This window comes from Belonocnema kinseyi, chromosome 2 (assembly GCF_010883055.1).
Source record: "Belonocnema kinseyi isolate 2016_QV_RU_SX_M_011 chromosome 2, B_treatae_v1, whole genome shotgun sequence".
NCBI lineage: Eukaryota > Metazoa > Arthropoda > Insecta > Hymenoptera > Cynipidae > Belonocnema > Belonocnema kinseyi.
This window is the reverse complement of record NC_046658.1, coordinates 20,999,177-21,011,366: the sequence shown is the minus strand read 5'-3', so window position 1 is coordinate 21,011,366 and position 12,190 is coordinate 20,999,177.

Genomic DNA, 12,190 nt, shown 5'->3' with positions numbered 1-12,190 from the left:
CACCTCTCCCTCCGCTCTAGACTTCTCTTAGCGTCAGATAGTATACGTATTCTCTCAACAATATGCTGTCTGATGGTCAGCAGCTTTGACTTGTTAAGTGTGGGATAACGGGTCTGGAGTTCGCGAGCGAACTTTCGAACCTTGGCGGTGAAATTGCAGCCAGATGTGATGTAGTCAATCATACACTGAATGCGGGGCACGTACTGTCTTGTCCAGCCTATCTTTATGGCAAGTTGATGCATTCGTCTTTTGGTCTTATGATCAGCCGTTGGTTTTGTTTTACGGTACGCATCGGCCAAAGCTCTCACAAGCCACATCATCAAATAAAATTTCTGAATTTGAATTAGCTCTACTTGGTAGTACAACATCACCATGCTCGTTGAAAGGATAGTGCTTAATGCCACCTACTGAGTTAAGAACTTTTTCTAAAAATTAATACTATGGTTGATTTGAAGATTTAAAGTAGACATAAAGATTCTTTAATTTTAGCCTATTTGTGTGTATTGATAGAGCCAATAATGCTTCTGTTTTTCTACAGTTGGAAGGTCCACAAAATATTGCTCGTACATTGTTTGGTATATAATGCCTTTGCCGTTTTTTTCTCATTTCCTACAAGCGAATCGAAATTATCGATAGGCAGTCTTATGGATTGTATTGCAAACTACAGTTTGATTATGACTGCACGAGAAACTATGAATATCAGGTTTATATAGGTTCACTATCCAGTATGAAAGTATCTTTCAAATATATGTAACCATTTACGAAACAAATCTAGAGTCAGTCGTAAGCCAAGCTTGATAAGGGCAGGATATGGCAAAGATCTGCTGTATAAAGCCATTAATAGAATTTCAGTAGAGATACAATTCTGAAATACCAGTATTGTGGAGGTGATCCAGGAATCATTACTCTTAACTCTACTTGCAAGGAGCACGATATCGCTTATTGGCGAAATAGAGAAGACACTAAGACCAGAAACATAGCTGACAGAGTATTAAATAAAAGAGCTTGGAAACGTGTATTTCCTAGAGAGTCAGATTATATAAAAAAAGCAGCTGCTTGGGGAGTAACTGACGCAATGAAAGTTATATGAAAATTTCGGGTTAGCCCTAAAAATAAAAAGCCTGCTATAAAAATTAGAAAAATCGTTATTGTGGCTAAAATATCAATGATACCAATGAATGATGCACAAGATATCATTATATCTGCTCTTAAAGGTACACAGGCAGCTGAAAAAAAGACTAATGGAAAAATAAATGTAAACAAAGCTCGAATTTTACCAGTTCCAAGCAAATTGGTTTGATGTCGGCCTTTTTTGCACCCACCTTTGCTGATATAAGTGCTACTGGTGCATTAGCTAGTGGAGATACAGAAATTGCTAAAACTCTAAATAATTCAAAAACTGCAAAACGATGGCTCAAAGAAAGCAAATATCATAATGCCGCAATTAGAGTGATTACTGTGGAAAAGGCTCTTTAGTTCAAACCATACAAAGATGGAATGTGATATCATTAAATTCTGCTGTTGATATTTAGAAATGTAAATATTGAGACTTAAATTTTACGAATTTGCTTTCCAACTTAAAACCATTTAAGAGTTTCTCATTTTTTTTAATAGACAGTCTCAGCGATATATGGCGCCAGGCGCTCAAAATCAGTACATATAATACATTTGCATAGCATTGAGAGCGAAAAAAAACGAAAAAATTGGAATCACACATTAAAATGTGGTTGGCCGCCTATCCCGATAATTCTCACAGCGCCCTTCTCGCAACAGCTTAACGCTAAGCGCTAAATATTTTTCATTAATTGCAACACTCACAACTCGAGAGAAACAGTGGTGGTAAAATAACGTTAGCATCAAGTGCGAGAATAAAATTCATATTAACAACCTGCTTCTCGCAACGTTAGAACGCGAAGTGCTCAATATTTTCAATTATTTGCAACATTCACAGTTTGAAGGCAGCAATGATTCTTAAATAAGGTCAGTATCAGATTCTGTTGTGCCAATCATGTATATCGTCGACTTCCAGCAACGCTCGAACGCCAAGCGCTCGATATTTTCAATTGTTTGCAAAATTCACAGTTCGAGAGAAGCAACAGTCTTAAAAGGAGGTCAGTATCAAGTGCTATTGTGACAATCATGTATATTGCCCACTTCCAACAGCGATCAAACGCTAAGCGGTCACTATTTTTAACAAACTGAAATATACATAGTTTGAGGGAGCAGTTGTGCTCAAATAAAATCAGTATCAGCAAAAAACTATTGAGTTATTTTGTTCCATTATACTTATTTGCGTAAAGTTTAAAAAAATATTGAATTGAGAATATTATATTCTCATCATAAGTAACTAAAGCTCTAAAAAACTGTTTCTTGATCCAAGTAAATTCATATACTTATTATGAGTACTATTTTAATTGAAACAATGTTCATATTCTTGAGACGAGAAAATGAATGTATTCAGCGAAGAAATAATTTCCCTTAGAATAATGCTTGAATATTTTCCTTCAAATAATTATTTATTTGAAACGAATGTCAGATTTACTTCAAGGATACCTATGTTATAAAGATAGAATCACATCAGTCTTTTCAACGCAAGAAGAAATTGTAGACGACGCTAACCATTATTTTTAAATTCAATCATATTTATAAAATTCAAAACATTGGTGTACATAATCAATTTTATTCATGCACATGTAGATAGGAATTTGCAACTTTGATAAATCACGCAAATCAAATCACTCATAAAACTATAAAAAAAATTATATGTTTATTGCGTCGGTAAGTTTTTAGTGGTAAGAATTAAAATTTTTTTTATAGATTTGAAAAAAGTGTTTATAATTTTTAAATAATTATGCAAGACTCCAAAGTCATTTCATTTCTAATTTCTGAAATTATTAAAAGGTTATGAATGTACTGTGCCTGTAATTTTTTCGCTGATTATTTGTTTATATTAATCTACTTAAAATTAAACCATTTCGCATTTGTTTAACCGTGAAACATTTTTCTGAATTGGAAAATGACTTGGAATTTTTTTCCTCGATTAAAACGGCCACCCTGAAATTATTTTTGTGTAGTGTTCAAGGTAACAAAAAATCATTTGAACTTAAAAATAACAATAAATATTCCTGCTAAATTCGGGAATTTTTTACTCAATAAAGAAATGTTACTTTTTTCGATTCGGTTAGATTAAAATTCATTTTTAAAAAGTGAAAAAATTTTTTATGTGATCCTTTCTTAATTTAAATTAGAGTTGTAAGTCATAGTTGTGTTTTGTTTACACACAATTTTCGTGTTCGATAGTAGCAGTTTGAAAATCACAAAAATGGTAAAATTTATGAAAGTTTTAAGTAAAAAGAATAGTTTTGAAAATATGAAATGGTCATGTGTTATTCTAATTTAAACTAAATTAGGTTTAGGCAACAGATTTTTTAACTTGAGAAAAAAATGTTAATCTAGCCGAATTAAAAAAATCAATTTTTCTTTAATAAAAAACAAATTCCTTTATAAGGCCGGAATTTTTTTCATAACTTTCAATTTTATATTCTTATTTGCTTTTTGAAATAGTAAATATCTTGTTTTATATTTTTATGCTATTAATTTTTTTAAATTTATTAAGAATGCATTTCATTTTATAAAAGAACAATTTAAAAATTGACACTAAACAAATTTTCAAATGAAACAGTTAAATAAATCGAAAACTGTGCGTTTTACAGAGGTTTTTAAAAATCAAAAAACATATGTCACTGAGGTTATTATAGCGTTCTTTAACTCAAAAGTTCTTTATTTTTTATATGTTTAGATAGTTTTTAAGCGGATTACATTTTTAAAGAAAAAATTATTGAGCCCTTTGTAATATAAGTAAAGTTTAATTAGGTTTTGCATTTTTTAAATTGTTCGTTTAGGAAAGCAATTCCATATTTAAATCTTTATAAACAACGTATAATAAATGAAATCGATAAATTGAAAACTGTGCGGTTTATGAAAATTTTCGTAAAGAAGAACATTTTTTGTTATTGATATTATTAAAGCATTTTTGCACTTGCAAATTTTCTTTATCATTTATTACCTTTGGGTCATTTTTGAGCATTTTAAATATAAAAAAAAACAAATATAAAGCCCCTTGTTAAATGAGTAAAACTTGATTCGCTTTTTCACATATTTTAAATTATTGTTTAAGAAATGTTATTTTGCAGTAAAAATTGAGTAAGAGAGTATTATAAACAATAAGAGTTGGATAAATTGAAAACTGCGCATTTCATGGAGAATTTTTGTTTATTGTTTATAACTTTTAGATAATTTATAACATTTTTAAATATATTGAAAAAAAGCATCGAGCCTTTTTTAAAATAAGTAAAATTGAATTCTAAAATTTTTCTAAATAAAAAATGGTATATTAAAGTCTCTCGAAAATTTTCAAGTGTTATCAGAAAGATGTTTTGTTAAAAGAAACATTGAGTTCAACGACGTTTAGTTTATAGATGGTTGAGGCTCACCATACGACTTCATACGACACAGCCTTGAAATTCATAGCAGAGATTTTGTCATCGAAATCCAAGTGCTTCGTTAGAGAAGTAGTTATAGCGCGCGATTAGGACACACGAGTTTAGGTCGTTTAGGTAGGGTTCGAATCCTCGGGGAGTGCGAATTTTAAAGCATCTACGCGTACGATTATATGTTTAAGTAACAGTGTGCGGGAATTACGTATTTTATTAATTTAAAAAATGAAGATTATATAACAATAATTTCGAAAATAATTTTTCTTTGTCGTTGAGAAATAGTGTTCAGTTGAGGTACTAGTCTATTGCTTCGATACTACATATTCTTAGATTAAGAAAATATATTCTTGAAGTGTATCAGAAAATATTTCTTGGAAGTAAAATATTTTCTGCATTTGAATACATCTCTATATAAAGTAACACAATAAAGTTTTAGAATAATAAAATGTGATATTCTATCTAAGAATACATTTTCTCAGTTTAAGAAAATGTACGCTTGTTCCAAGCATAAGGTGGCAAGTATTTATTTATTTGGAATACACTCATATTTTATCGTCCCCATTTGTACCTGCGATTGACTTGAATCAAGTAACATTTACTTGATTCAAGAACCATTTTTTTCTGTGTACAAATATCAAAGTCGCAGTCTATCCAATGAAATCGAAAGAGGCAGTTCTTTACTCATATAATGTGTTCCCTAAGGGTTTACATGACCTTCGTTTCTCGCATTCTAGAGTAATGTATTTGTATTTGTATTTTTTACTTAATTATGAAAAGTTCCTAGAGCCAGATAGTTCTATAAAGAATAGCTGATAGATATAACAATATTAAATGTAGCGGCGATCAATTTATGATAGATAGAAATAAAAAATAGGTATTTAAAGCAAGTAAAGAAATAACCTATAATTGGATCATTATAGGTACAATTAAACCCCGATACTGTACGGGGTTTAAGGCTGACGATGGGCAGGGAAAAACTGATTGAGTATGGCTCCGGATGTAAACGCTTTTGTTTGTTCACGCCTAGGTGACCATCGCACACCTCGCACAACCCGCGCAGCTCCTTTCACTCTTACATGTGGCACGGCGTATATTCTCGAAGCAATTATATCGGGGAGTTCTATTTTGGAGTTTTGCTGCAATTTGTTCTAAAGACGAACACCATACGAATAATGAAAGGCCTCTGTATTTTACACGTGCGATGTGGCTTAATTTTTGAGCACTGCTTTCCTCTCACGGAAGTTGAAATGTGTCGGTAGATCTTTGTCGATAAAATAAAATAGGTTGAGAAGATAGTGCGCAGCTTAATTGCTGAGTAAACTATAAATCAAGTTGCCCATGAAAAATTGTTTTCTTTTGGAAACGCTTAGAAGTAGTGCTCTTTATCTATACTGGCTAGTAGTTTTACTTTTTGGGATGTTATAGATGAACCGAATGCAAGCGTTAAGCGTAAGTACGAGCTTAGCATTTAGCTCATCAGTAATATCGTCATATACCACATAGCTGTGTTAAGAAAAGCCAAGATCAGGCTCTTAATTAAGAGGATACGCGTTGGAGTAGGAAGTGATTATTTGTTTCTGTTAACCCTTGTGTTACTATCCAAAAAAGTTCACACTAATGACCCCCCGGGGTATCCGGGTACCCGGACGTAGATTTGTAGGTAAAAATATATTGTAACTGTAAATAAATGTATGTATTACATGTATAATGTTTCATTTATCGCTTATAAAGATATTCCAAGCTAAATACAATAATAATTAAAATTTAAGAAATTTTTGTGAGATTAAAATCAAATTTAAAGTCCCTTTTCACGTTCAATAATCAAGTTAATATGAAGAATTCCTGAAAATAAAACCAAGAATCTAACGACCAAATTTGGACAACCACTATCAGATCTTCCCATTGCAATCTGAAAAAACAACTTTTTCCTTTTTTTCCCTAAAAAAGTAATGAAACAAAATCTCCCTTTCCCTTTGGACAAAAATTAAACATGAAGGAAAGAAAAATAAGACGGCAAGCAACCAAATCCCCTTCCTTCTCTTTTTTTAATTCCTTTCGTCTTTTTTATTTTTATTATTATCGAATCACAATATAAAAACATATTTCTAATAATCACCAACGTTTCGGCACTCATACAGCACCCTTATTGAGACAAAAATAAAATAAAAAAGAATTTTATTTGGAAATTTGGACAATCACCATAAAATTTTCCCATTGCAATCTGAAAAGAAACTTTTTCCTGCTTTTCCATAAAAAAGAATAGAAAAAACCTACCTTTCCCTTTGGTCAAAACTAAAAATGCGGAAAGAAAAATGAGAAGGCAACCAAACAAAATCCACTTCCTTCTCTTTTTTTTATTTCTTTCGTCTTTTTTATTTTTTTTATGATCAAATCATAATAAAAAACATTTTTTTGAAATAATCACCAATGTTTTGGAACTCAATAGCACCCTTGTTGAGGCAAAAATAAAATTTCCAACTGGCAGGAACAGCACCGCAACCACGATGCTCCTTCTTTTTGTCCAAAGGGAAAGGAAGATTTTTTTCTTTTCGTTTTTAGGGGAAAAAAGGATAAGGTTTTCCTTCAGATGGTAATGGGAACATTTGATTGTGGTTGTCCAAATTTGGTCGTTAGATTCTTTGCTAGAGGTAAATGTTTTAGCTTACATACATAAAACAAATATATTCTTTGTATGACCAAATTGACTGGTGTACTGATTTGAGTATAATTCGTCTATAATATATAAATTTATATATTGTTTTGATTAAGTGACACTGAGAAAAATGAATATTTGAAAATATTTATAATGATGGTATTGCAAAATGTAATAATTATTATTAATTTTTTCATTGAATTTTCTTAATAAACAATAAAAAATGAATAATATTTGCTTTAATTTATTTATTAATAGTTATTAACTTCTATTTTGTACATTTCTTCATTCTCATCCTAATGAGAAGGTATTGGTTTTATGTCAAGAACGTAGGATAAGTGGATTTCTTTTATTTTTGATAAGTAACATTGAAAATAAAATTATTATATTTGATTACAACGAGGCTAGCTACAATAATAAGTGAGACCAAATTTATTCAACCAAAAGAGATAATACCAATTTTTGTTACGAATATTCTTTTGATAGGAAGCGTAGTTTTTTTCAATCGTAAAAAACAAGATTCAAAATAAAAAAAAATAAAAACAAGGCAATAAGAATAAGAGTGTTTAAATTGCCATGCATATAACGAATTGTAATGCTATGCAGGGTGATTTTTTTAACTTTAAACTTTCAAATATCTCGAAAAATAGCAACTCTATGAGAAAATGTCATGAATCAAGATTTAGTCACTCTGAGTACATACACTGATGTTAGAATCGGTGCTCCCATTTTTATTGTGACATCACTGACTACAGAAAAAATAATTTTGCAAATTGCTACAGAATCGTTGAACGAGTGCAATAGTATCTAATCGTACGAGAAAAAATTGAAATAGTTCTGGTGTATGGGGAAGCTGGAAGAAATCTTGATAGTGCTGTCAGTCTCTACGCTCAGCGTTTTCCAAATAGAATTGTGTCACGTCCTTCATTTTATCGTACTATTACAAAATTTACTACTGATGGAAGTGTTCAACTTAAGAAAAAGACTCGTACAGCAAGAATCACTGGAGAAAATAATGAAATTTCTGTATTAGCTGCAGTGGCCGATAATCTTCACGTACGTACACGAGAAATTGCTCGTGATTCCGGAATGTCTCAGAGCAGTGTTTGGAAAATCTTGAAACGTAATAAATTTCATCCGTATCATGTCTCTTTACATCAAGAACTTCATGGTGTTGATTTCCAAAATCGAGTAGCATTTTGTCAGCGGGCACATGAACAAATACAACAAAATCCCAACTTTTTCGTTATGTATTATTCTCTGACGAGTCGTCTTTTACGAGCTATGGAATAGTTTATCAACACAACATGCACTACTGGAGTTTTGAAAATTTGCAGTGGCTTCGTGAAGTCGAACACCAGCATCCATGGACTGTCAACGTACGGTGTGGAATGATTAGCAACAAACTGATCGGTCCCCAGGTACACTTTTCCGTCGTCTAAATTAATTTGAATTACGGATGAATAAGTGCATTAAATCCAAAGGTAATCATTTTGAGCAGCTACTTTAATTAAAGATGATTCCCTGAGTACCTCGCATCGTGAGGGAACCGATTTTAACATCAGTGTATGTACTCCTCAGAGTGATTAAATTTTGATTCATACCATTTTTTCATAGAGTGCCTATTTTTCAAGATATTTAAAAGTTTAAAGTTAAAAAAATCACCCAGTATATTGAATTAAATGATACATGTTTCAGCGCAGTTAATAATAAAATTGAACGTAAAATTAGAAAGAAATATTAAAGTGATCATGATAAATACAAATAGAGTGAAGCGAGCTACGCTCGGAGCGCGCGATGAGCATGTGCCCGCCCGGCGGGCAGATTTCTTTAGGATGTAACACACGAATTCCATGATTTATGTGTAGGGGTACCCGGGTAATCGGGTGATCTATACATGTACTTTTTTCAATTGAAATTTTTTCACTGAAGGAAGATAAATAAAACATTTTAATTCATAATTCGATAGAAACTGTGTCAAATCGTGGGGATCTGGAAGGGTTTCAGCCTATTCGTTTAGGGGAAAAAGTTATTCAACAAAATGCACGTCAATGGGCAACCGGGTGGTAACACAAAGGTTAAGCTGTTGGATGACTGAAGGCTATCCTCGAAATATTCGCAACTTGTTCATTTCAAGTAAGAGAGCGATTAAGAATATCGCCTAAATATTTCAAAGACCCCTCAAAGAGGATGAGACTCCAATTGATTAGGAAAGGAGGCAAGGTTGCAATTGTGGCAAGTGAAGGAAAGGAAGGAGGTCCTATCATTATAGCCTTAGTTACAGCATGGTTAAACGTGAGATGCTTTTTCAAGGTCCTCTGCTCCACCCAATCGACATCAACCTGGAACTTTTGAACTAAGCTCTTAAAAGTAGCAATACGACCGGAGAGGTAAAGCTTGAAGTCGTCAGCATATTTGTGGTAGTTGCAGTGTCGAAGTTCGCTAACAAGTTTGGATGTATAAATTAGAACGATTAGAAATTAGAAAGATGATGGAGATAAGATTCAAACTATTTAACAACCATATTTGACAGATTAGATGATTTGAGTCTAGTTAATAGCAAATTATGGTTAGCTGTATATAACGCCTTAGAAAAGTCAAAACGGAAAACAATTGGTAAAGGTACAGTTATATATTTTAGGAACAGGGTGAATAGTAGCCTCTTTACAGATATCAGGAAATATTCCCACCTGTAGAGATACGCTTTAAATGGGCAAGAGAATAGGACCAATGAATGGCAAAGCTAGACGAATCATTTTAATTGAAATTCTATTAGGATCCTGCGCATTTCACTCCACCTCTAAGAGTTTTTTAATCAGCGTTTTTTGCGATATGCCAAAAAATAATCATTTATTATCATCAGAAGCAGATGGAACTAAGGACGGCGAAGAAGTACTGTTCGCAAGGAGTGTGGATTTTGTGGTAAAGTTGAAAATCTGATCCTTAGGTGTTTGTAAAAAGACCGATATTCGACCAGACCCAGGCGAGTAGTTTCAAAAGTTCGATAAATTGCAAGTTCTCGAAGCCGTTTGGGAACCCGAAAATTTCGGGTTCTTGAACAGTTTCGAGATCTTGAAAAAATGTATGTACCTAAAAGTTGTAAGTATTTGCTTTCAGGAAATTCACGGATTTCATAGAATTTAAGGAAGCCCGATCTCTTCTTTATTTTATTCCCCCCTACTACATTCCAACTCTCTCCTTCTATCTTTATCTGTTCTACTATTTATCTTTCTTTTCGTTCTTTTTTACCTCTTTCTTACCTTTACCTGTTATAAATTCGTTCCTCACTCCCACGACTATTCCTCCAATTGCTCTGACTCTTGGTACCCTTCCCCTTACTCTTTTCTATCCCTTTTAATCCACCCACGTCTTTATTATTATTACTGCATCACATTCTGCTAAATTCTTATAACTGCATATCCTTTCTCTTTGGGTATGCTATATTCTAGTAACTTTTTCTTCTCATCTCTTTTTTTTCCTAATCTTTCTTACGTTTCTATCTCCCGTTTCTTTCTCTTCTAGTTTCCCCGCACCTCATCCTTCAGGAACACTTCCCTAGCTTTAACTCCATCACACCATACACATTCTATCTATATTCGTATTTATTACTTCCTACTACTTCCATATTTATCTCCATATTTATATATTTTCCATCCTTACTGTCTTTTATTGCGTTTCCTCTTTCTTATAGCCTTTTTCCCTTAATCTCTATCACCTCTGTCATTATTGGATGCATTTCATTTACCGTAAATCTTCAACTACTATCGGCCCCCTATGTTCAACTTTGTCTTCTTTATTCCCATTGTCTATATCCGGCGCTCTATTTTATTACTTTTTCAGGTGACGTTCTGAATATTTTTGGATTTTTTATGATGAATCCTGCATCTATCATTTTTTTTATTTCTTTCCCTGCCCTCCCTATCTCTCTTCATCTTAAAAAACCGATCGACTAAACTTAACTTCAAGCGCAACACAATAATATTGTGCACTCAAAAATGTTACTTCATTGAAAAATTGGTTACCTCAAGATAATTCAGTTTTAAGATAATTCTTGAATTGCAAAAATTTATTTTGTATAAATAAAATCACATATATTTAATTACAAGAAGCATTTTTTCTGATAACCTATATTTCTATATCTTAGAGTTTCCGCAGGTTATATTAATAAAACAATAAATATATGTAACTATTCATTTGTGAAAATCAAGAGCCTGTTTTTTCCTAATCGATACAAAGTTCGCTTTTACAATATGAAATACAATAATATTAAAGCCATGCTTCATATTACTCACTCATATTTTATAGCAGTCTTCACTTAAGACTACAAATTTCATTAATTCATTTGTGTAAGACTCCACATTACAATAACAGTACAATCATATTGTGATTTTTAAATTACATTAACTCTTGCACACTATTTTTATATCCCTGTAAAAGAATGTGTCGGTTAAACCAGGTAACTGTAGCTTATCATTATGCCAGCTGTAAGCAATATTATCCTGTTCAATTCAGTGCACCTCAAATGCTTTAAACTTCGGATTAAATGTTGAATCTAGACCAGGTTTCCATAAGACATTAAAAATCGTTTAGAAGACGCATTCGGCAAACACTAATTGGTAAATAATTTCAAGCATCATTTGAATATCTTTTTATATGATCGTAGACGTTGGGAATTTTGAATTGATATACTAAACTGCCTGTGCCTATATACAGTCATTTTAAATGATTACCAAACAAATTCTGAATATTATAGTAGTAAAAAACCATGGCTTCACTAAATATGATGAAGTTATGAAAATAAAAAAAAGTTCAATTAATTGTAAATGGCTATAGATAATATTTTCGAAAAATGTGAAATAAATTTACATATATATATATATATATATATCTATATATATCCTCTAGAATCAAACAGAAGGGCTTATGATAAAGCTTTTTGAAGCAGTGATGAAGACAGCGCTATATGTACCTATTTATTTGTCAGGATGTAATTACGTTGATTTCGCAAAGATTGTTCAGAAACGTGCTGAAGTTCGGAGTG